The 26,545-nt window shown below is 43.5% G+C and overlaps 1 long non-coding RNA gene across 1 annotated transcript; it reads left to right on the top strand.

Annotated features, from left to right (window-relative positions):
* Window positions 1-8,393: 8,393 nt before the first annotated feature.
* LOC134358656 (uncharacterized) lies at window positions 8,394-21,857 on the top strand. Its single transcript, XR_010020916.1, has 3 exons — window positions 8,394-8,491; window positions 10,869-11,005; window positions 21,658-21,857. It is a non-coding gene; the product is annotated as an uncharacterized LOC134358656 (long non-coding RNA).
* Window positions 21,858-26,545: the final 4,688 nt, after the last annotated feature.

The raw sequence follows: 26,545 nt of genomic DNA, 5'->3' as shown, positions 1-26,545 counted from the left end.
CAGAGCAAGGAGAGGTACACAAAACTCTGATAATCCATTCCGCAATGGTTCAGAGCCAGCACAGATTGATACCTCGGTTGGCGTGGATGAGTGGGCCTAAAGAACCTATTTCTGTGACTATGAGAAATCCTGATACTTTGGCATCTGGCTCAGCTAACACACTGCCTTTAAACTCCTTATGGTTTTATAAGCCAGAGGATGGTGAACCTGTGGGATTAATTGCACAGATGGCTGAGAAGGCCGAGTCATTGGATATATTTAAAGCAGGGTTGATAGGTTCTTGGTTATTACAGGTTGAAAGGAATAATAAATCAGCCTTGATGGAATAGCGGAACAGACTTGACAGGCCAAATGACCTAATTATGCTCCTATATCTTATGGTTTAAACTTGCTAGTGCCCACTTTCCCACATACCCATTAACCTGACCAATGTTCTTTCATGTTGCCGACACCGTACTGGGTTTGACGCTTGGCAGATAATTCATATGTTTCACCAACACTTTAAGGTGAACTTTGTGGCTTTTGGTTAAACCATGTGAGGGAGCAACTTACCATTTTTAACTGTACTGTGGTTTATTACAATATGTGCTGAAACCCTTGAAAGAGAGTCTTTTTATAAGCTTGAGAAAGAGTGCAGAGAAGATGTAAAAGGATGTTTTCAGAACTTGAGCTGGTAAGTTAAAGGCAATTAGGACTTTATCCCCTAGAGCACTGGAGAACAAGGGAATAACAAAATTACAAGGGGGGTAAAGATAGACTGAATGATTACTGGCTTTTTCCCCTCACATGGGGAGAGATTAGAACTGGAGGTCATAGTTTTAGGTGAAAGGTGAAATATTTCGGGGGAATCTGAAGGGCAACTTCTTCACTGAGAAGGTGTTGCAAGTGTGGAATGAGCTGCCAGTGTGAGTGGTCGATACGAGTTCAGTTGTAACACTTAAGAAAAGTTTGGATAGGTACATGGAAGAGAGTTCCATGACGGTCTATAGTCTGTGTTTAGGTAGATAGGACTAGGTGGAGAAATGGGCCAGCATGGACTAGATGGGCTGAAGAGCCTGTTTCTATGCTGTAGTGCCCTCTCACTCTATGACCCATTATAAGCAACAAGGAGGTGGCTGCTAATTAATAGAGGACTCTAAGAAATATGTAATAAAACCGTTTGCTCAATATCAAAATACCCTTGTTGCTCTTGTCTGAAGAAGAAGAGCTTTAACCAGTTGTATTCCAGTAAGCTGCTTAAACCAGAGTACTCAAATTATAGAAATGTTTTTAAGACTCTGCAGATACAATAACTTAATCACTCGTTCTATCCACCCTGGTTTCCTAACCCTGCAAACTTTGACCAAGTTCAGGTTTATAATTTCTAACTGATGCCTCCCTCATCAGCTTTTTAGGAAAGGCTGTTCTGGATTTGTTCTCTTTGTATGGCATCATAATATTTCCCAAAAGACTTACCTCTAGTTTTAAGTCTGATAATCTGGCATGCCAGGGATTTTCATGTTGATGAACTGACAGCTTTTCTGGTTCATTGATTATTACCTCGACACACTTTTAATTCACTTTCCTTTAGATGTTATGCAATAGTTCATACATTTTCCAGTGGCCCTAGTGAACTGAAAGGGAACACAGGAAATGTAGCGCTGGTTAAGTTAATGGGAATGTGGGAACGTGGGCGCCAGTGAGTTTGATAGCAGTGTGTCTGGTGAGCTAGGACTTTTCATAGCCACGGAGGCTTACAACATGGAAATAAGTTCTTCAGGCCAACTCATCTATATTTATGTTGCACGTAGAATATTGCATGTGTCCAATGTGGTGACGTTTTGAAGTGATTTGTATGGATGGAATGCAAAGGGTAGTTTTCCGCTATCCCTCATTACATGTGACAATAATAAACCATTTAGCAATTAGTTTCCTTTTATCAAAACAATTCCTTTTCAATGTCTCAAAGTCAAACTCGAAGTTACCATACACTTGCAGGCATTTACAGGAAAGTAAAAACATACCATAGAATTTATGAAAAACTATATAAACGAAGTTGAACATTGTGCAAAATATTGTGCAAATTTAAAAAAAACAGAGAGCATGAGTTGTAAAGAGTTCTTGAATGTGATTCTCCAGGTCGTAGAATCAGTTCAGAGTAATGGTGATTGGAGCCTGACAGTTGAAGCGTTGTTCTTGAACCTGGTGGTGTGGGACCTAAGGCTTTTATATATCCTGCCCAATGGCAGTAGCAAGAAGAGTGTATGGTCTGACTGGTGGGTGTCCTTGATGATGGACGTTCCTTTCTTTTGGCAGTGCTCCATGTCAGTGTGCTTAATGTGGGGGACTGTGATGGACTGTGATGGACTGTGCTGTGTCCACCACTTTCTTTACAGTTCCTGGCCATCGGTGTTTCCATTCCAGGTCATGATAGCATCAGTTAGGATACTCCCCACTGTGCATCTATAGAAGTTCGTCAAAGTTTCAGAAGACATACAAACTGAGATCACACTTTATGTATTCGCTTTCATTGTGTGAGCTTGATTGTGAGACTGACATCAGTGAAGAGCATTAACGAAGGCATGTGAAACAAGAGGTGGGAACTTGTGTACTCAGTTCTCCACACATTAAAGGTTGATGAGACCAAATTTGGAGTATTCTATGCAGTTCTCATCACCTATCTACAGTAAAGATATCAATAAGGTTGAAAGAGTGCAGAGAAAATTTACAAGGTTGTTGCTGGGGCTTGAAGACCTGAGAAACAGGGAAAGGTTGAATAGGTTAGGATTTATTTCCCGGAGCGAGGAGAATGAAGGGAGGTGTACAAAATTATGAGGGGTATAGACAGAGTAAATGCAAGCAGTTTTTTTTCCCACTGAGGTTGGGTAAAATTAGAAACAGAGGGCATAAGTTTAGGGTGAAAGGTGAAATATTTAAGTGGAGCCTGAGGGGAAACTTCTTCACTCAGAGGGTGGTGAGATCATGGAACGAGCTGCCAGAGAAAGTGGTGTATGTGAGAAGTTTGCATAAGTACATCGATGTGAGCGGCGTAGAAGACTATGTGTCTAGGCAGAATAACATTTCGGCATGTACTAGGTAGGCTATAGTTCTCCATGACTCGGTGACTCTATGACCTTTGTGGTCAGGGACCTGCACTGGGTTTCACTTTAACAGCCCAATGTACATGAATATCTCACCCCCTTGGTTTGAACCACTTTGCCGTTTCACAGCCTTCCTCCCTCACCTCCCCTGTCCTGCATGCCTCCAGCACCAGCATCTTGGTTCATCCCTCATCTTCGCTCTAACTCTAACTAGGCCTTTAACCACGTGCTAGTTAAAAACAAAATCAACCAACTTGTTGATTGGTTACCTTTTAACCTGCTCCTAAAATCTACTTCTCTGACCAAACGTCTTCTTTGGTTCAGCATAAAATTACATTTGATTACACTTCTCTAAAATGCCTTGCGATGTTTTACTGATGCTTGAGGAATTAAATCTATTTTCTTTGTACTGAATTGATCTGCATTTGCATTGAGTTGCAGAAGGAGCTATTGAGATCTGGGCACTGTTCAAGTAGGAACATCACTGATAAGAAAACATACCCTCTTCTTGTTACTGCCAACAGGGAGGAAGTACAGGAGGGTGAAGATGCACTCTCAACAGTTCCAGCTTCTTCCTCTCCACTATCATATTTCTGTATAGTCCATGAACCTGTGTATGTTACCTCACCATTCCTCTTTTGACTATACATTTTTTGTAACTTCTTGTCCCTATACTGGGGCCACAAAATGACAAATTTCACAATAAACCTGATTCTGAACACAAGCGATCCTGCAGGTGCTTTGCCATTTTGGGTCAAGACTGTCTATTCCACGCTGCCTGACTGCTGAGTTCCTCCAGCATTCTGGGTGTTAAACTTAATTTTGATTCTGATTCATATCCTTTATCTTACCTTCTTGTTATCTTCCAATTGTTATTCAGTAGATTAAAATAATGAATATACTGTTTGTCTATGACCTTAGCAATGGACTGAAATAAAGTCTTTATTTGACATGGTGATGAATAGGGAGCAAAGGCTTCTGTTTAGATTCCGCTGGCTGTTGACTCTGCATTGCTGTATAAAATACTATTTAATAGATCACTTATTAGACTACATACCTTCTTCCACATAGTTTATTGGAATTTCCATAGAGCCCAAGTCCATCCCAGGTTTGTACATTGCTCTTGCACCAGTTGGGCCCTTGCTCACAAGATACAGTGAGAAAAGTTGTTGTCCGACAGGGACATTGAATATACTTAGAAAACCTTGGATGATGTCTGTCCGAAGCAAGTGATGGTTACTCCAAGTGGGGTTACTGACCACCACACATTCCAGCGGCAGCATAGCAAGCCCATTGTCTTCAGCAGAACAGCACAAGTAACAAGAAGAAGACAAAACAGCAGGAAAACAAGCCCCTTTCCCAAGCTACTCGACACACAGACAGGCCTCCAACGCCAGGACTGGCCACCTACCCTCCAGTCCCTGGCCCAGACATGCAGAGTCATAGACATCGGGCCTCCAACCTCCAGAAATGCCAATCCGGGGGCATCAACCTTTGAGCCTCAACCGCCAGACTTGCCAACTTCAGTCTTGAACTTTTAGGCTTTGACCTTGGGACTCGCTGACCTCTGAACTTCAAATGGCCTAATTCTACTGCTATATATTATGGTCTTGAGGTCTTTGGAAACATACAGGCTAAAAATTAATGGGAGATCATGGGGAGGTCTCTGGCTGAAGAAATTCCTCATCATCTCAGTTTTAATGTCCCTTTATTCTGAAGCTGTGCTCTCAGATCCTGGACTCTCTTACTAATGGAAACCTCCTCTCCACGTACATTCTATCTAGGCCTTTCCATATCTGGTAGGTTTCAATAAGTTTCTAACTTGTTATGGAGCCATTCATCTGAACCGATCTCTGCTAGCTAATCTGACCCCAGAGACACTTTAGCAGTTTGTATTTTTTTCAGATCTTTCCATGGTTTTCCATCCTCCCTACGTCCAGAATCACCTGAAAGACCAGAAATATATGACACAGAATAAGATCTTTTGCCCTATCTCGTGCAAACCTTTGAGGACTGTGGAATGGTCTAACTCAGGTCCATGTTCCAGGTCTTACTTCTTTTGTGCTTCTGATTCCCAGGCACTGAAATTCTTTTTCTCAATCTCAGCACCACTCCCTCCTCTCACTTAAACTGTAACCATAAAATCAACCTCTTTTCACAGGCTTTTGGGTAGCTAAGTCGTGTCTCCTTCCTTGACTGGCTGTGTTCCTGTGAGTTCATTCTGCCAGTCAACATATGTAGGTCCTGAAATAGTCATAGTCATAGTCATACTTTATTGATCCCAAGGGAAATTGGTTTTCGTTACAGTTGCACCATAAATAATAAATAGTAATAGAACCATAAATAGTTAAATAGTAATATGTAAATTATGCTAGTAAATTATGAAATAAGTCCAGGACCAGCCTATTGGCTCGGGGTGTCTGACCCTCCAAGGGAGGAGTTGTAAAGTTTGATGGCCACAGGTGGGAATGACTTCTTATGATGCTCTGTGTTGCATCTTGGTGGAATGAGTCTCTGGCTGAATGTACTCCTGTGCCCACCCAGTACATTATGTAGTGGATGGGAGACATTCAGACACCGCCATCAGAGAGTCCAGTTCCATCCCCACAACATCACTGGCCTTACGAATGAGTTTGTTGATTCTGTTGGTGTCTGCCACCCTCAGCCTGCTGCCCCAGCACACAACAGCAAACATGATAGCACTGGCCACCACAGACTCGTAGAACATCCTCAGCATCGTCCGGCAGATGTTAAAGGACCTCAGTCTCCTCAGGAAATAGAGATGGCTCTGTCCCTTCTTGTAGACAGCCTCAGTGTTCTTTGACCAGTCCAGTTTATTGTCAATTCATATCCCCAGGTATTTGTAATCCTCCACCATGTCCACAATGACCCCCTGGATGGAAACAGGGGTCACCGGTACCTTAGCACTCCTCAGGTCTACCACCAGCTCCTTAGTCTTTTTCACATTAAGCTGCGGATAATTCTGCTCACACCATGTGACAAAGTTTCCTACCGTAGCCCTGTACTCAGCCTCATCTCCCTTGCTGATGCATCCAACTAAGGCAGAGTCAGCCGAAAACTTCTGAAGATGACAAGACTCTGTGCAGTAGTTGAAGTCCGATGTGTAAATGGTGAAGAGAAAGGGAGACAAGACAGTCCCCTGTGGAGCCCCAGTGCTGCTGATCACTCTGTCGGACACACAGTGTTGCAAGCACACGTACTGTGGTCTGCCAGTCAGGTAATCAAGAATCCATGATACCAGGGAAGCATCCACCTGCATCGCTGTCAGCTTCTCCCCCAGCAGAGCAGGGGAGAACCTTTTGAAATAAAAAAAGAAAAGCTTTGCTTTATTTGTCACATGTCCATTGAAACATCAAAACATACAGTGAAATGCATTGTTTGCATCAAATCAAGTCAGCAAGGATTGTGATAGGGGGCCTGGAAATGTCACCATGCTTCTGGTGCCAATATAGCATGCCCACAACTAACCCTAACCTGCGTGTCTTGGGAAACCGGAGCACCTGGAGAAAACACCCACAGGCACAGAGAGAACATACAAGCTCCGTAACAGACAGCGGTGGAATTTAACTTGAGTTGTTAGTGTTTTGCTAACTGCTATGGTGTACTCACATATTCTCCGAGTAGTCAAAAGCCTGTTTATGCATGCCATATGAGTGAAAATTTGAAGTGCTAGAGACATTGCTCAGGCTGAAAGCATTTGGAAAACAAAACGGAAAGAGAGTCTATAATCCATATAAACAGTAGCTATTTTGGAAAAAAACAACACTGTTTATGTTTTGTCAGAACCTCCTGTGTTGTGGTGTCTGCATGCCATAATGTGGCAGCTGCATTCTGCATGTGTTTTCCTGAAAACAAAACATGTTCTATAGCACAGTGACCTAAAACCAAATAAAGAAAAAGTTTAAGAGTAGGATTAATAAAATAAATACCTGAAAACCTTCAACATCCATGGCTTTGACCAGCTCTTGCAATGGTCAGTCTCGTCTGAGGTGCCAGTTGTCTGAGTACTCAAAGACTACTTTCGACCTTGAAGTGATTAAGAGCATCTCTATGCCCCTGTTTTTAAAAGAGGAATATTCTCTTTAGACACAATAAAAAAAATAACAAGTTCACATCAATGCCTGGAATAAACAACAGCTTTATGAAGAATACAGAGTTCAAATTCCCATTTTGCTTTCAAAGATTTATGGGAGATTTTCCAAGGATGCACCAAAGTCTTGCCTGATGGCTCTGCGCACGGGTCAACTATAGGTAATGGACTGTGTTCAAACCTCACAATTTGTAAAATCGTCCCTATGGGTTTGACACGACAGTTTTGAAACCTTAGGAGGGGTCTATCTGTAAAAGATATCTCATGCATGGGTGCATCAGACTACAAATGTCTCCTCCTCTGAAGGATAAAGTTATAATGGTTCATCTCAGTAGCAGAGATGGTTGCTGCATCTACAGCAGATATTCAAGATAAATTTATAACACTTTAAAAGGCATTTATATAGAACCTAACACCCTTCCTTAGGTATTTCATCCGCAATGCAAGGATTTACAAGGATGTTCCTGGGACTTGAGGAGTTGAATTATAGGGTAAGGTCGAATAGATAGGACTTTGTACCCTGGCGTGCAGGAGAATGAGGGAAGAGTTGATAAAAGGATACAAAATTATGAGGGGTCTAGATGAGGTAAATGCTCGCAGGCATTTTCCTCAGAGGTTGATCCCAAGAACTAGAGGTCATAGGTTAAGGGTGAAAGGTGATATATGTGAGGGGAACCTGAGAGGGGATTTGTTCACTCAGAGGGTGGAGCGCGTGTGGAACAACCTGCTAGTGAAAGTGGTGGAAGCAGGGTCGATTGCAACATTTAAGAGAAATTTCGAGGGGGGAGGGGGGGGATTGTTGCTTGCTGCCGCTTATGAGCAGGAGGGGGGACCTGAGGGGGGACTTTGGGGTTAACTGTCGTTCATTCTTTGGGGCACTTCTCTGTTTTCATGGATGTTTGTGAAGAAAAAGCATTTCAGGATGTATATTGTATAAATTTCTCTGACCTTTGAACTTTTGATAAATACATGGGCGGGAGGGTTATAGAAGGGCAGGTCAATGGGACTACGTAGAAGAATGGCTGGTATGGACTAGATGGGCCAAGTATCTACCTTTGAAATATCATGAATTTTGTAAAATAGGCTGTCAATGTTTGTACAACATACTCCCACAAACAACAACGTGATATGTTGTTCCTCTCTGTGCCTTGTGGATCATTGGGTGGCAGCCTTTAGCGTTTGTCTCTTTTTCTTTTACAAGGCTGAGTTGCAGGACCTAGCACGGATGGATTCAAACCTGGGACCACTTGCCTCGAAGTCCGACGCGGGCGCCACTACACCGGCGGTCGGCAGCAATGCGGTAAGGATCGGGTAAACAAACAGAGTTGATTGAGGGATGAATGTTTGCCAAGATTCTGGGAAGAATTCGTCTGTCCTGTTACAAAGTGGCATCTTTGATGACCAGATGAGGGGCAGTCAGTACCTGGGTTAGGGAGTAGTGTTTCCAACACTGCAGCATCCCCTCTGTACTTGTCGGAATAGGGTGTGTATTTTGAAAATGAAATGGACCTTATACATTGCACCGAACATAGAACATGGAGTAGCACTCACAAAATGCTGGAGGAACTCAGCAGGTCGGGCAGCATCCGTGGAAACGATCAGTCAACGTTTCGGGCCGGAACCCTTCATCAGGACTGTAGAGGGAAGGGGCAGAGGCCCTATAAAGAAGGTGGGGGGAGGGTGGGGAGAAGAAGGCTGGTAGGTTCCAGGTGAAAAACCAGTAAGGGGAAAGATAAAGGGGTGGGGGAGGGAAAGCAGGGAGGGGATAGGCAGGAAAGGTGAAGAAGGAATAGGGGAAAGCACAATAGGTAGTAGAAGGAGGCGGAACCATGAGGGAGGTGATAGGCAGCTGGGGGAGGGGGCAAAGTGACATAGGGATAGGGGAAGGGAGGGGGAGGGAATTACCAGAAGTTGGAGAATTCTATGTTCATCCCAAGGGGCTGGAGACTACCTAAACGGTATATGAGGTGTTGCTCCTCCAACCTGAGTTTAGCCTCATCATGGCAGTAGAGGAGGCCATGTATGGACATATGTGAATGGGAATGTGAAGCAGAGTTGAAGTGGGTGGCAACCGGGAGATCCTGTCTGTTGTGGCAGACGGAGCAGAGGTGCTCGACGAAGCAATCCCCCAATCTGCGTCGGGTTTCAGCAGTATAGGTCTTTTGGCCCACCATGTTGCGCTAACCAATATAAACCCACTCCACGACTGAAGTATCTGGAGCTCCCAGTGCACGTTCCTCTACATCAGGAGACCCGAAGCAAATTGTGGGACTGTTATGTTGAGCACCTTCACTCTGTCCACCGCAAAAGGTAGGGTCTCCCAGCGGCCACCCACTTCAAAGTTCAAAGTAAAATTTATGTACATACATGTCACCACATAATAACCTTGTGATTCTTTTTCTGTGGGTATACGTAACAAATCTATAGAACAGTAACCATAAACAGGATCAATGGACAATAATCTGCAAATGCAAATATAAATAAATAACAATAAATTTCGAGCATGAAATAACAAGATAAAAAGTCTTTAAAGTGAGACCATTGGTTGTGCGAACACCAAAAATAGAATGAGTGTAGTTATCACCTTCTGTTCAACAGCCTGATGGTTGATGGGTAGTAACTGTACTTGAATCTGGTGGTGTGAGTCCTGAAGCTCCTGTACCTTCTACCTGATGGCAGCAGTGAGAAAAGAGCATTCCCTGGGTGGTGAGGATCTCTGATGATTTCAATTCAACTTCCTATTCCCAATCCAACATGTCAATCAATGGCCTCCTCTACTGCCACAATGAGGCCATACTCTGGCTGGAGGAGTAATACTTCATATTCCATCTTGGTAGCCTCCAACATAATGGGATGAACATCAACTTCTCAAACTTTCATAATTTCTTGCCCTTCCCCTTCTCTCTGTTTCCATTTCCCATTCTGGTTGTTCTCTCTTGCTTTCTCCTCTCCTGCCCATCACCTCCCTCTTGCCCTCCTCCTTCCCTTGTCTCTCCTTTGCTATCAGATTCCTTCCTCTTCAGTCCTTTACCTCTTCCACCTATCACAGCTAAGCTTCTTACTCATTCCCCCTACCCCATCTAGCCACCTTAACCCTCACCTGGTCTCATTATCACCTGCCTGCTTGTACTCCTCCCCGTCCTCTCACCTTCTCATTCTAGCCCTGATGAAGGGTCTCGGTCCAAAAGGTCAACTGTTTATTCCCCTCCCATGGATGTTGCCTGACCTGCTGAGTTCCTCCAGCATTTTGTGTGTGTTGCCTATGATCAATCTAATGCTTCTCACCTGCACAGACACAGTACATTGGAGTTTCTACCCCAATTTTGCAGATGGACAAAGTTTTATATGGTGGCAATTTAAAATTAGTTACCCCCCCCCGCTGCTTATGCGTGGGAGGGGGGATCTGGGGTGTGCTTTGGGGTTCTAACATTTAACTGTCATCCATTCTTTGGGGCACTCCTCTGTTTTCGTGGATGTTTGTGACGAAAAAGAATTTCAGGATATATATTGTATACATTTCCCTCACATTAAATGCACCTTTGAAACCTTTGATGGTTTCACAGATCTATTCTCTCTACTCAGTCCTTCCCTTTCTTTGATCAATACAATATGCCACTGATTTACATAACACATAAAATTGTGTTTTAAAATTTTTCTGTTCTGTTGCGCACCACTAGAATCTGGAGAAGATGATGGATTGCTATTGTTCTTGAGTAATGGTGAGAAACTCTTTGCAAAGAAGAAAGAAAGCTGGGAGTGATGGAGATGGAGATAAAGTCGGGAAGAAAATGAAATGGAAATCAAAATAACCCTGGTGAGTGGCTGTGATGCATCCTGCAAATCATCATTGTGCAGACACAATGCACAGGTAACGGATGGGTGAACACTGAGAATGGTGTCAGGAATGTCAACCATGTGAACCCATTTAACCTGGATGATGTTCAGCTTCTTGAACCTTGTTGTGGCTGCAACCATCCAGGTAAACAGTAAGTACTCCAACCCTGAGGAATCGTGGCAGAGGACCCCACCATGGTAGCCAAAGTCCAGTTAAGCTAAACAAGGAACATAGAACACGACAGCATATACAGGTCCTTCAGCCCACAATGTTGTGTTGCCATTTTATCCTACTCTAAGATCAATCTAGCCCTTCCCTCCTACATAGTTCCCCATTTTTCTCTATTGCTTATGCTTATAAAAGAGTTTCTTGAATGTCCCTAATGTTTCCGCCTCTACCATCACCCCTGGCAGTGTGCTCCATGTGTAAAGTAGAGCTACTAGGACTTGATGTTTCAATCCCTATGGTGAGTTGGCACTCTCGATGTTGGCAGAGGGTTTGGAGTGGTGACAAGGAAGGAGGGTAGGTACATCATTGGGGTCATCAAGTGGGCACCCTCCTTCTTTGACATTTCGTTGATAAGCCCATGATGTCTCCAGAGGGCTCCACGGTGCTACCTGGCATCCCAGATACACCCCCTCAGTTCCATATCCTCCTGTCTTCATCTTGCAGCCCAGTTGTTGTCTTTCCTTTTAATCCAGATACAATTGCTGCTTTCTTCTGCTGCATTTGACAAGGGCTTGATTGCTTGTTGGAGGGAGTGACCCCTCACCCCCATCTTTTTCAATTGACTGGCCGTAGATGTAGCAACGAATCCCCTGCATCCCACTTCTACAGGGAAAATCTTGGTCTTCCAGCCATTTTGGGCAGCTTCAGTTGCCAGTTCAGAGTACTTGGTCTTTTTCCTCTCATAAGCTTCTTCAACACCGTCTTCCCATGGTATATGCCAGCTTGGCTGTTGTGGACCACAGGACCATGTCTGGCCAGAGTGTTGTAGCCGCAGTGTCTGGGGGAAACACAAGCTTTTTTTCCAAGACCACGTCCATTTTCCAATCCTGAGCAACCTGCAGAATGCTTACATCTTTCGATGTTATATGGTGCTCTGGAGGTTGGCCTGCTGGTACAAATCGTGTAATGTGGACATTTCCTGCCAATGTTTGTGGGAGAGCATTTGTGGTGATTTGCCTCTGTTCCAAGATTGATGCCAGCTGTCTGAAAACTTGGTTATGCCGCCAAGTGTACTGCCCCGGGTGAGGCTCGTGGTGCATCCTGTTAAAATGTGCCTTAGTGATCCAGGTGCTTGACAAAGAGAGCAAATGGGGTCTTCTCCCCACCACTGGCTCAGGTTCTGGGGTGTGGGTAGGAGGTCATAAGTGGCTCTGATGACAAAACTTAGCCGAGATCCCTCCATCTCCCAGATGTCACGCCAGCTAAGTTTCCTCTTTTCCAGGCCCTTCCAATTAGTCCAGTGGCCCTGCTTGGCCATTGAGACGGCCCTAGCGTGTCGCTTTGTCTCCTCCTGTCCTCTCACCTCCTCCACCACGAGCCGTCTCTTCTGCACTGACGTTGCCTTGTGTCATTGAGGAGCCTTTGGGACAAGCCCCGAGCCCGGCTCTCCCATGTTGGACTTGGCCAACCACATCCCTGAAGCGAAGAGCAGACTTAGCACTCTGAACAGCTTCAGATGGACTCCACTTCCTCCCCGTTGCCACACGGGGAAGCCGCTGTTCGAATAACAGCATTCTCAGATTCAGTGAGGGTCATGACCAACCTTGCTTTGGTGCATTTGAATTCTTCCACAAGACTTGCAATTGGTAATTCCAATTTGCCGTTCCCGTACAGTCCAACAGGACTTAAGCATCGTGGAAACCCAAGCCACTGTTTTACATATGTGCTGATCATTCTTTCGAGCTTTTCAACATTGCTGATGGGGATTTCACACACTGTTAAAGGGCACATGAGTCTTGGGAATATGCCGAACTGGAAGCACCACAGCTTGAGTTTTCCTGGCAGAATTTACCCCTGACATCCCTCTTGCCTCCAATCACCTTAAAATTATGCCTCCCCGTATCCTTTCCGGTTGTGACCTGCTGTAAACCAGATTTTAAGATTAAAGATTAGGTTTAATTATCACATTAAAACATACAGTGAAAATGTGCTGTTTTATGTCAATGACCGACAAGATCTAAGGATTGTGTTAAGGGCAGCCCGCAAGTGTTGTCATGTTCCCATTGCCAGCATAGTATGCCCACAACTCACTAACTCTAACCAGGACATCTTTGGAATGTGGGAGGATATCCACACAGACACGGGGAGAAGATCCAAACTCTCTTACAGACAGCAGTGGGAATCGAAGCCCAATCGGTAATTGCTGATCCTGGAAGGTAATTGTGCTAACCCTTTCACCACTGTGCCACCTGATCCCAGACTGGATTTTCCATGGATGCCACTGATGTCACAAGTTTGTCCGCGGACTTGGTGCGCTCGATAACCACAGGCAGTGGACTCGTGAGGAAGGCTCACCAGCTCATCTGGAAAACTATTCCAATCAGTTCGACTTCCACAGTTCTGGAACTAAAATGAGAACCAGTGATAAAGGGGTCTGATAATTAGTCATTGCTTTATTATTGTCATGTCTACTGAGACACTGTGAAAAAAAATACTTGTTGTATTCCATCTGTACAGATCATTTCAAAACATCGGTACATGGAAGTAGTACAAAGTATGCAGAGTATAGTGTTACAGTTGCAGAAAAGGAGATGTGCAGGCAGGTAATAAGCTGCAAGAGTCAGAAAAGTGAGGTCAAATGTTCATCTTTATTGTGCAAGATATCTGAGCGTGAGTCTCATGACAGTGGGATAGAAACTTTCCGAAAGTCTGTGAATGCACACTTCCAAGCTTTTTTTTATCTCCTCCTCAATGGAAGAACAGAGAATGTCTGGGGTTGGAGGGATTTTAGACCATAAGACGTAACAGCAGAATCGAGTCGGCACCGCCACTTCATCATGACTGATTTATTCCCACTCCCAACCCCATTCTCCTGCCTTCTCTCCATAACCACTGATGTCCTTACTAATCAAGAACCTGTCAAACTCTGCTTTAAATATACCTAATAACTTGGCCTCCACAGCCATCTGTGGCAACAAATTTCACAGATTCAACACCCTCCAGATGAAGAAATTCCTCCTCATTTCTGTTCTAAGGGGACGTTTTTGTATTTGGAGGCTGTGCTCTCTGGTTCTTGATCCTCCCCACTATAGGAAAGATTCTCTCCACATCCACTCTATCTTGGCGTTTCAATATTCAATAGGTTTCAATGAGATTATACCCCCATCCTCTATATAACCTCCAGCAAATTCAGGCCAAGACCATAAAACGCTCCTCATATGTTAACCCTTTCACTCCTCTAGACCCTCTCCAATGCCAGCACATCCTCTCCTAAGAGGCCCAAAACAGCTCACAATACTCCAAGTGCAGTCTGACCAATACCTAATTAAGCCCCAGTATTACATCCTTGTTTTTATATTCTACTCCTCTCAAAATGAACGCTAGCATTTCATTTGCCTTCCTTACTACTGACTCAACCTGAAAGTTAACTTTTAAGGAATCCAGCACAAGGACTTCCAAGTCCCCTTTCTGAATTTGCTCTTAACGAGAAAATAGTTATGCCTTTATTTCTTCTACCAATGTGCATAACCATACATGGTATTCCATTTGCCTCTTCTTTGTCCAGTCTCCTAATCCGTCTAAGTCTTTGCTTCCTCAACACTACCTGCCCCTCCAACTATTTTTGAATCATCTGGAAATGGCCACAAAGCCATCAACTCCGTCATCCAAAGCACTGACATATAGCATGAAAAAGAGTGGTCCCAACACTGACCTCTGCAGAACACCACTAGTCTCCAGCAGGCAACCAAAAAAGGCCCCTTTACTCCCGCTCTTTTCCTCCTGCAAATCTTCTATCAACCCTAATATATTTCCTGTAATACCATTGATTCTTACCTTAGGCAGCCTCACGCGCAGCACTTTGACAAAGACCTTCTGACAATCCAAGTAAACAACATCCACTGACTCTTTTTTGTCTATCCTGCTTGGTATTTCCTTAAAGAATTTCAACAGATTTGTCATACAAGAATTCCCCTTAAGGAAATCATGTTAACTTTGGCCGATTTTATCATGTGCCTTCAAGTACCCCAAAACCTCCTCCTTTATAATGGACTCCATCCAAAATCTTGCCAGTCACTGAAGTCAGGCTAACTGGCCTATAATTTCCTGATCTTGCCTCCTTTCCTTCTTAAAGAGCAGAGTGATACTTGTGATTTTCCAGGTCCCCAAAACCATTCCAGAATCTAGTGATTGTTGAAGTCTGAGTCTGGCTTTGCGGCTCAGAGGGAAAGTGGGAGAAATGGTGAGCTGTAATGATAGGGGATTGGTTAGGGGAACAGAAATAGGTTATGTGGATGAGAATGAGATTCCAAGATGGTATATTAACTCCCGGGTGTCAGGGTCCAGGATATCTCAGAATCAAGTACACAGAGAGAGTGAGCAGCCAGAGGTAGTGATCCCGCTGGTACCAATGACATGGGTAGGACAGGTGACAAGGTCCTGCAAAATGAGTTCAGGGAGCTAAGCTAGGTCAAAGGACAGGGCGTTCAGCGCCGTGATCTCAGGATTGCTACCTATGCCACATGCTAGTGAGGCCAGAAAAAGGAAGGGCATACAGTTTAGCCAGTGGCTAAGAAGTCAGTGCAGGAGGGATTTTGGGATCATTGAGCTCTCTTTCAGGGAAGGTGCACCCTCTACAGAAACAACGGGCTGCACCTGAAGTGGAGGAAGACTGATATCCCAGTGGGAAGGTTTGCCAGTGCTGCTTGAGAATGGGGGGCGGGGGGTGCGGGGAATGGGAATCAGAGCACCAGAAAGGATAGTGGAGTGGTTATGGAGAAAGGTGCTGCTAAGCCTACGAACAAAGTCAGCAATCAAAAGATTGAGCAAGGTGGGACTAAGGTTCTGAGCTACATATATTTCATTCCAGGAGCATTGTATGAAAAGTGAAAGAACTCAGGGCATGGACCAGCTTTGGAATTACAATATTGTAGCCAATAGTGAGACTTGGTTGCAGGCAGGGCAGGACTGGCAGCAAATGTTCCAGGGTTCCATTGTTTTAGATGTGACACAGCGGGAGAGATTAAAGGGCATGGCATTGCTAGTCAGGGAAATGTCACAACAACGCTCAGTCAGAACAGGATGGAGAACTCAACTAGTGAGCCTTTATGGGTAGAAACGAGAAATAAAAAAGCTATGACCACTTTAATATAATTATATTATAGACCACCCAACTGTCCATGAGATTTAGAGGAGCAAATTTATAGAGAGATCTTAGACTGTTGCAGGAAACATAAGGTTGTGATAGTAGGTGATTTTAACTTTCCACATATTGATTGGGACTCCCATACTGTAAAAGGGCTGGATGGGAAAGAGTTTGTCAAATATATTCAGGAAAGTTTCTTTAATAAGTAATAGAAGCGCCAACTAGAATGGGTACGATACTTCACCTCCTATTAGGGAATGAGACACGGCAGGTGACCAAATTTGTGTAGGGAGCCATTGTGTATTTAATTTGTCAGTAATACTGGAGTGATATTGTAAATATATTGTTTGATTAAGAATTCTATGCTTACATAATTCATTACAGGTTACATGTAAAAGTATGTGAATGGCACACATCATTATAGCGCCACATTATACGTGCGTGCCTCACTAAAAGTAGGAACGAAACACACATGTTTATTCCTGGGTTCCTCTTGTTTTTCTTCCAATTAGTTTTATGTTTTTGAATTACAAAACATAACAGGAACACTTTGCATCGAGTGATCATAATGTTGTTAGTTTCAAGGTAATTATAGAAAAGGATAGGTCTGGTTCTTGAGTTAAGACTAAAGTTGGAGAAAGGTCAATTTTGATCGTATCAGAAAGAATCTGGCAAGTGTGGATTGGGATAAGTTGTTTCCTGGCAAACGTGTACTCGGGAAGCTGGAGGCCTTACAAAGTAAAATTTTAAGAATGCAGAGTTTGTATTTTCCTGTCAGAATGAAAGGCAAGGAGAGTGGTTTAGGGAGCCATGGTTTTCGAGAGATATTGAGGCCCTGGCTAAGAACAAGAAGGAAGTAAACAGCAGCTATAGGAAGGTAGAAAAAAATGAGGTACTTGAGGATTTAAGAAGTGCAAAAGAACACTTAAGAAGGAAATCAGGAGGGCTTAAAGAAGGCACAGGCTTGTTCTAACATACAAAGTGAAGGAGAATACTAAGAAATTCTACAGATATATAAAGAAGAGAAGAACATCAAGGGTCAAAATTGGTCATCTGGAAGGTGAGAGTAGAAATCTGTGCATGGAGCAGAAAGAGATGGAAAAGATCCTAAATGGATTTTTTGTATCCCTATTTACTCGGGAGCCGGACACAGTCTGTAGAAGTGAGGCAAAGCAGCAGTGGATATGGACCGTGTACCAATTACAGAGGAGGAGGTGTTTGCTGCCTTGAGGCAGACTAGGGTGGATAAATTCCCAGCACTTGACAAAAGTGTTCCCTCGGACACTTTGGGAGGCTATGCAGAAACTGCAGGGGGCTTGGAAGAGATATTTAAAACATCTTTAACCACGAGTGGAGTGCCAGAGTAGTGGAGGATAGCTGATGTTCTGTTGTTTAAGAAAGCTCTTAGAATAAGCCAGGTGAGCCTGACATCAGCAGTGGGTAAGTTATTGGAAGATATTCTAAGGAATAATATAGATAAATATTTGAATAGACAGAGACTGGTTAGGGATAGTCAGTATGGTTTTATGTTTGATAAGATCACATCTACCCAATCTTATAGAGACCTTTTCGAGGAAGTTACCAGAAAAACTAATGAAGCCAAGGCAGTGAATGTTGTCTACGTGGACTTTAGCAAGGCTTTGACAGGGTCCTGCAAGGGAGGTTGGTCAAGAATGTTCAGTCACTCAGCATTCAAGATGAGGTAGTAAATGGGATTAGACATTGGTTTCACGAGAAAAGCCAAAGAGTGGTAGTAGATAGTTGCCTCTCTAACTGGAGGCCTGTAACTAATGGTGTGCCACAGGGATTGGTGTTGGGTCTGTTGTTGTTTGTCATCTATATCAATGATCTGGATGATAATTTGGTAAACTGGATCAGTAAATTTGCAGATGATGATTGGGGGTGATAGGCAGTGTAGTGGACAGTGAGGTAGTCCATCGAAGTTTGCAGCAAGATCTGGACCAACCTGAAAAATGGGCTGAAAAATGGCCAATAGTGCAGACTAATGCAGACAATAATGCAGACAAGTGTGAGGTGTTGCACATTGGGAGGACTAACCAGGGTAGATCTTACACAGGGTACTGAGGTGTGCAGTAGAACAGAGGAATCTGGGAATACAGATCCATAATTCCTTGAAAGTGGTAGCACAGGTAGATAGAGTCATAAAGAAAGCTTTTTGAACATTGGCCTTCGTAGATCAACGCATTGATGTACAGGAGATGGGATGTTATGTTGAAATTGTGTAAAAAATTGGTGAGACCTAATGTGGAGTATTGTGTCCAGTTTTGGTCACCCACCTACAGGAAAGACATAAATAAGTTTGAAAAAGCCCAGAGAAATTTTACAAGGATGTTGCCAGCACACGATGACTGAGTTACAGGTAAAGGTTGAATGGGTTATGTCTTTATTCCCTGGAACGTAGAAGTTTGAGAGGAGATTTGATAGAGGTATACAAAATCATGAGGGTATAGATAGGGTAAATGCAAGCAAGCTTTTTCCAACGAGGTTGGATAAGACTACAACTGGAGGTCAGAGGGGTCATAAGTTAAGGGTGAAAGGTTAAATGTTTAAGGGGAACTTTTTCAATCAGAGCGAGGTGAGAGTGTGGATTGAGCTGCCAGCGCCAGTGGTGGATGCACGGTTGATTACAACCTTTAAGAGAAATTTAAGTGAGAGGGTTATGGAGGGCTATGGTCCAGGTGCAGGTCGACAAGACCAGGCAGATTAATGGTTTGGCACAGACCAGATAGGCCAAAAGGCTTGTTTCTTTGCTCTAGTGCCCTATGACTCTATGACTACTAATGCCTCCACATTATCTTGAGCTATCTCTTTCATAACTCTATGGTGTAGACCATCCGGTCCAGGTGACCTACTACTTTCAGACCTTTCAACGTTCCAAGCACCTTCTCCGTAGTAATAGCAACTACATTCACTTCTGCTCCTTGACATTCTCGAATTTCTGGCATTCCGTTTGTGTCTTCCACAGTGAAGACTGATGGTTTATGATTGTGCTGGCTTCTTTTCCAAGGCAGCAGGAAGTGTAGATAGAGTCTGTGGAGGGGAGGCTGATTCCTGTGCTGAGTTGAGTCCACAACTTTCTGCAATGATTAATGGTCTTGGTCAGACCACTTGCCCCACCAAGCCGTGATGGGTCCAGATAGGATGCTTCCTGTAGAGCTTTTATAGAAGGGATGTCTGAGGAACAGCCTTGAGCTTTCTCTTTTTTCAGATGGTCATAAATAACAATCAGAATCACATATATAATAAGAAACAGAATTATACATAAAATAGTTGAATAAAATAAAATAAAATAAATTAGATAAGTAAAGCAAAAATAGGAATTTTTAAAAATTAGTGAGGTCGTGCTCATGGGTTCAATGTCCATTCAGAAATCATATGACAGACAGGAAGAAGCTATTCCTGAATCATTGACTGTGTGCTTCAGGCATCTGTACCTCCTTCCTGATGGTAACAATGAGAACAAAGTATGACCTGGGTGATGGGGGTCCTTAATGATGGACACTGACTTTTTGAGGCATCACTCCTTGAAGGTGCCCTGGCTACTACGGAGGCCAGTGCCCATGATGGAGTTTACAACCCTCTGCAGCTTATTTCGATCCTGTGCAGTAGCACCCATCCACCGCCTACCAGATAGTGATGCATCCAGTTAGAATGCTCTCCACAGTGCTCCTGTAGAAATTTGCAAGTGTCTTTGATGACATACCAAATCATCTCCTCAACCTCCTAATGAAATATAGCCACTGTCATGCCTTCTTTGTAGGTGCATTAATATGTTGGGTCCAGGATAGATCTTCAGAGATGTTGAACCCAGGAACTTAAAGTTGCTCACTCTTTCCACTTCTGATCCCTCTCTGAGGACAGGTGTGTGTTCCCTTGTCTTACCCTTTCTGAAGTCCACAGTCAGCTCTTTGGTCTTACTGACATTGAGTGCAAGGCTGTTACTGTGACACCACTCAAATAGCTGATATATCTCATTCCTGTATGCCCTCCCATCACCATCTGAAATTCCGCCAAGAATAGTCGTACCATCAGCAAATTTATAGCCAGCCACACAGTCATGGGTGTAGATAGAGTAGAGCAGCGGGTTAAGCACACACTACTGAGGTGCGGCATTGTTGATCGTTAGCAAGGTGGAGACATTATTTCCGATCCCCACATACTGTGGTCTTCTGGTTAGGAAGTCAAGGATCCATTTTCAGGGGGAAGTACAGAGGCCCAGGTTCTGGAGAACAAATATAGCCTACTGGTTTTCCACTCTGTTCTCCAGGACTGTATGACTCTATGACTGGGTCTTAGCCATCAACCCCCCATCTAGATCCAGAGTCTAACACCTCACAGCCTATGTCTCTCAGCCAAGATGACTCAGGGGCAAGCACTGGAAAATCTGGACTTAACAAATTAAGTTTGGCTTTGAAGAGGGATCTCCAAGAAAAAAAAACAGAATAACAGTGACCACAGAAAAATGGAGGTCAGGTGGCCAGTTCCGGCTGTATAGTAGGATTAGAATTGGATGGCATGGTAACAAGCCATTTGTCCTACTGGGCCCATGCTGATTATGCAGACCCATATCTATTAGCTGCATTTTATCCGCCCCAGCTTCAACCATCCATCAACTCACTAAAGTTTAGCTTTATTTACCACATATACAACAGAGCATTGAAACATACAGTGAAATGCATCGTGTTGCGTCAACAACCAACAAACGTAGTCTTAGGATGGGCTGGAGCAGCCTGCAAGTGTCGCCATGTTCCTGGTGCCAACGTGGCATGCCGACAACTTTCCAACCCTAATCCTAACCCGTACGTCTCTTGTCACTGGGGGCAACTTGCAGTGGCCAATTAACTAACCAATCTACTTGTCTTTGGGATGCTGGAGGAAATTGGAGCAGAAAACTGCACATTAAGAGAATACACAAACTGTGCTGAAGACCAGAATCAAACGCAGGTCGCCAGGGGCTCATCTGACTGTGCCATGAGAGTCTGTGTAGGAAAGTCTGCTGCCTTTTGTTCTCAAAGTCAAAATTAAAGTAAAAATTATTATCAAAGTACATATTTGTTATCATACCATGAGATTCATTTCTTGCAGGCATTTATGGAAAATAAAGAAATATTATAGATATTTTGAAAGAAAAATGTTGGTGCATTGTTCTATGAAGGTGTAGATGCTTGCTAGGTTTTCCGTGATACACCAGTTTCTTTGGCACTGCCAACCCATGCAGTACTAAGTAACCAAGCTCCTTTTCAGAGATTAGATAGTGGATGACGCAGTCTTGATCTGAAATGTGTTTTTGCCTCCACAGATGCTGTTTGTCCTGCCCAGTTCCTCCAGTAGATTGTTCCTCGCTCCAGATCCCATCTTCAATCTGTTGTGTGTCCATTAGTTGGCGGATATTGGTCTTGGCATCACCCACTGTGGAATTCCTCTGCATTATCTTCACCAGAGCGACCACAGCAGTTTAGGAAGACAGAATAATAGCAACTGCTGAACAGGGATAGACATAATTGCACATCGTAACACTGTAACCACTTTGCACTAAAATGGATTTTCTTTTATTTTGTTCTAATTGTGTGCTTTTGTGAAAAAATGTGAATAATTTATATTTTTCCTATGATGCTGCTTATATAATGCAATATACCTATGACGCTGCTGCAAGACAGATTTTCATTGCACCTGTGCACACATGTACTTGTGCATAGGACAACAGACTTGACTTTGACAATAAATGCTGTTGGGTTTTCAGTTAGATAGTGTACACTTCCCTGTTTATTCCTTCGTTTCCCCGATTCCCCTAAAGTCCAAATATCTAACATTGTCTCAAATAAACTCAATGGATGAACATTCAGAACTCACCCAGCAAGAAGATTTCAGAGATATGCAAACCTCTGAATGAATGAAATTTTCACCTCAGTCCAAAATAAATTTGTTTATTGTCATGTATACAGCTAAACGAAACAATATTCCACAGGCACAAAACAGAGTGCATACTGTCTATCACATACAGACCATAAAATATTAATATTGTAATACTGAAAGATAAAAAAGTATTCTTTAGATTTACAAATCAACATAAAGTACATATATGAGATATAGTTAAATATACTTGGGTATTACTGCTGCTGGCATTGTTGTAAATAATGTGTACTGGGTGATAGCAGGGTGTTCAGAAGTCTCTTAGACGAGGGGAAGAAGCTGTTGTCCAGCCTAGCAGTCCTTGTTCTTATATTGCAGTCCTTCTGCCAGATGGTAGGAGATCAGAAAGATTGTGGGATAGATGGGAGGGGTACGTGGCAATAACTGGTCCCCTACTCTAACGCTACACCTGCTAGATCTGAACTCTTCTGCTGGAAAAACACATTCTCGGTGTCTCTACTTTCCCAGACCCCCTCTCACATGTCTAAATTCCGGGACAATTTCTCCTCATAAAGTAGCTCAATCATTGTGAATCCACATTGCACAGCTTCTAATGCTAATTTGGTATGAAGACTCACAGAGTATAGCTCTTTAAAAGTATTTTGTAGTTGTGAGGTTGATGGAGAGACATCCCTTGTACCACTGATCACAATTAATAGCCAAGTCAGCAACAAAGTTTTAATGCTGTTACAGGTCTATACACTCTGGTTACACCACACTGAACTCTATTCATTTCTGCTCACCTCATTATAGGAAGGATGTGGAAGCTTTAGGGAGGGTGCCGAGGAGATTTGCCGGGATACTGCCTGGATAAGACAGCATGACTTATGCAGATAAGTTGAATGAGTTATGGGTTTTTTCTTAGGAGTGAAGGAGGATGAGAGACGACTTGGTAGAGGCGTACAAGAGGATAAGAGGCACAGATAGAATGGACAGCCAGAGACTTTTCTCCCCAGGGTGAAACTGGCTAGTAAAAGGGGGCATAACTTTAAGGTGTTTGGAGGAAAATATAGAGGCAAAGTTTCTGAGGTTGATTTTTCTTACACAGAGAATGGTAAATGCGTAAAACTCTGCCGGGATGTTGGTAGAAGCAGATTCATTAGGGACATTTAAGTGACTCTTAGATAAGCACGTGGATGAAAGAAAAATGGAGGGCCAAATGTGAGGGAAGGGTTAGATTGATTTAGGAGTAGGTTAAAAGGTCAGCACAACATTGTGGCCCAAAGGAACTGTACTGTGCTGTGATGTTCGATGTGCTACAATCTGAACTGCAGGCAATATTCCAGTTTCAATTATCTGCTCCACCATGATGTCAGCAGTAACCTTTGAGATAAAAAGATAAAATACAAATCTGAAATCTTAAAGAAAAGCATAACATTTTGGAAATAGATAACCCATGAATCAGAAAGAGAAAAGACAAGTTAAGAATTTAAGTGAAATATTAACTCATCTTTCTCTTTCAGACATTGAATGACCTACCAGATCTTGCAAATATGTTCTATTTTCAACAAACGTGTGTTCAACATTACAAGCCATTTCAACAATAGAATTACTGTGTTAACACATGTTTAAGAACTTGCAGATTTGGAAAAGAAGCTCATCAAAAACTCAAATTTCCAGTATCATACTGGTGATAGTAATGCAGGCAGGCTTTTTCCAATGAGCGTGGGTGAGACTAAAACTAGAGGTCATCGGTTTAAGGTAAAAGGTGAAATGTTTCAGGGAACTTCTTCACCCAGGGGATGGTGGGAGTGTGGAATGAGTTGCCAGTGGAAGCGGCGGATGTGGGTTCGATTTCAACATTTGAGAGGAATTTGGACAGGTACATGGATGAGAGGGGTATGGAGGGCTATGGTCTGGGTGCAGGCCGATGGGACTAGGCAGAATAATTGTTTGGCACAGACTAGATGGGCTGAAGGGTCTGATTCTGTTCTGTAGTGTTCCATAACTATATGACCGTATAACACAGGCTTTTAGGAGTCTGAAATACTTTGCACAACAAACTGAAATATCTTTTGTTTGGCCTACAATGTAATTTAAAGCTTTGAGTACTTTGGTGCTTGAACTTGGGTGTTTGCTTTTCATTTATCTGTATATTAATTTCTACTGCCTTCCTCAAGGTGTTGCCTCTGTGGCATGTGACAAATCCTCAATCACTTCTGTTATCCCACTCTGGTAAGCGTATTCAGGTACAAGTCTGGGCAGACTTTTCCATCAGGAAGAGGATCAGAGAAGGGCTAGATCCTGTCGCTAACTAATTAGCTAGATACAAACACCGAGGGGGGAGCGTTCGTTGCAATAAACATGAAAGAGAACATTGTTTTGTTTTCCCTTCCTATAAACAAGAGTATGAGACAATTAGAACATAGAACAGTACAGTTCAAACCCTTCGGCCCAGGATGTTGTACTGACCTTTTAACCTAGTCCAAGATTAATCTAACACTTCCCTTCCACATAGACCTCCATGTTTCTTTCATCCACGTGCCTATGTAAGATTCTCTTGAATATCCTATGTATCTGTCTCTACCACCACACCCGGCAGAATGTTCCACACACTTGCCACTCCCTGTGTAAAAAAACTTACTTCTGACATCCCCCTCCACTATGATTTCCTCTCAACACTTTAAAGTTATGCCCCCTTGTATTAATCATTTAAGCAGAGTTAGAAACACAGAAAACCTACAGTACAATACAGGCCCTTCAGCCGACAAAGCTGTGCCGAACACGTCCCGACCTTAGAACTACCTAGGCTTACCCTTAGCCCTCTATTTTTCTAAGCTCCGGGTACCCATCCAGGAGTCTCTTAAAAGACCCTATCGTATCTGCCTTCATCACCGCCGCCGGCAGCCCTTTCCACGCACTCACCACTCTCTGCATAAAAACACTTACGCCTGACATCTCCTCTGTACCTACTTCCAAGTTTTAAGCAGAGTTGTGAGATGACAAATCAACAGAGAGGGGGGTAGGTAAAAAGAGCTACCTTTTCAATTAAGTCCCCGATCAAGGTTTAAGAGGCAGAGCTTCACGGCAGTTTCTCTGAGTTGTACGGCGACCAATCAACAGAGAGGGATTCACTAGAAAGGGCGAATAATAGTAACGCAGATGCAAGTGGAGCGGGTATTCTTTTGAGTGTGCCAGTCTTTAGAGTGGCTTTGGCTCATCAGAATTAGGTGAGATCAGGGTTGGGCAAGGTAAAGTATATGGCAACTTTCTCTTTTTGTTCTTACTTCTTTATTCTTCATCTATTAGGGCATAGTAGTTTAGTGAGAATGGCTCCAGGGCAGTGTTCTGTACTCTGTGTGTGTGATGCGGACATGTTGGGAGACCTCCAGTCTCCCAGATAAACACATCTGCACCAGGTGCACCGAGCTGCAGCTTCTGAGAGAACGTATTAAGGAACTGGAGCTGCAGCTTGATGACCTTCGACTTAGACAGGAATATCAGGAGGTGATAGACAGGAGCTACAGGGAGGTAGTCAGCCCTAGACTGCAGGAGACAGGTAACTGGGTGACTGTCAGGAGAAGGAGGGGAAATACACAGCCTGTGCAGAGTACACCCGGTGCCGTTTCCCTCAATAATAAGTATAAAACTTCAGATACTATTGACAGAGGCGACCTACCAAGGGGGAGTCACAGTGACCGGGTCTCTGGCACTGGGTCTGGTGCTGTGGCTCAGAAGAGCAGAGCGGTGAAGAGGACGGCAGTGTTGATAGGAGATTCCACGGTCAGGGGAACAAATATGAGATTGTGTGGGCGCAATAGAGACACCTGGATGGTACGTTGCCTCCCTGGTGCCAGGGTCAGGGATGTCTCGGATTGTGCCCATGGCATTCTCAAGGGTGAGGGTGAGCAGCTGGAAGTTTTGATGCACATTAGCACCAGTGACATAGGTAGAAAGCTGAAAATCAGGATCTCCAGGGTAGTAATCTCTGAATTGCTGAATGTGCCACGTGCTAGTGAGGGTAAGAATAGGATCAGTTGGCAGGTGAATGTGTAGTGAGGAACTGGTGCAGCAGGCAATGCTTCAGATTTATGGATCATTGGGATCTCTTTTGGGGAAGGTACGACCTGTACAAAAGGGACAGGTTACGCTTGAACCCAAGGGGGTCCAATATCCTTGTGGGCAGGTTTGATATAGATGTTCAGGAGGGTTTAAACTAATTTGGCAGAGGGATGGGAACTGGAGTGATAGAGCTGAGGATGAGGTAGTCAGTTTACAAACAGAGGCAATATGTAATGTGACTCCTAGCAAGGAGAGGTTAATGATAGGGCAGAATT

The sequence above is a fragment of the Mobula hypostoma genome, chromosome 19 (genome assembly GCF_963921235.1).
Source record: "Mobula hypostoma chromosome 19, sMobHyp1.1, whole genome shotgun sequence".
Classification (NCBI taxonomy): Eukaryota; Metazoa; Chordata; class Chondrichthyes; order Myliobatiformes; family Myliobatidae; genus Mobula; species Mobula hypostoma.
Note: the sequence above shows the minus strand (reverse complement) of the source record. Positions and strands in the feature narration are given on the sequence as shown.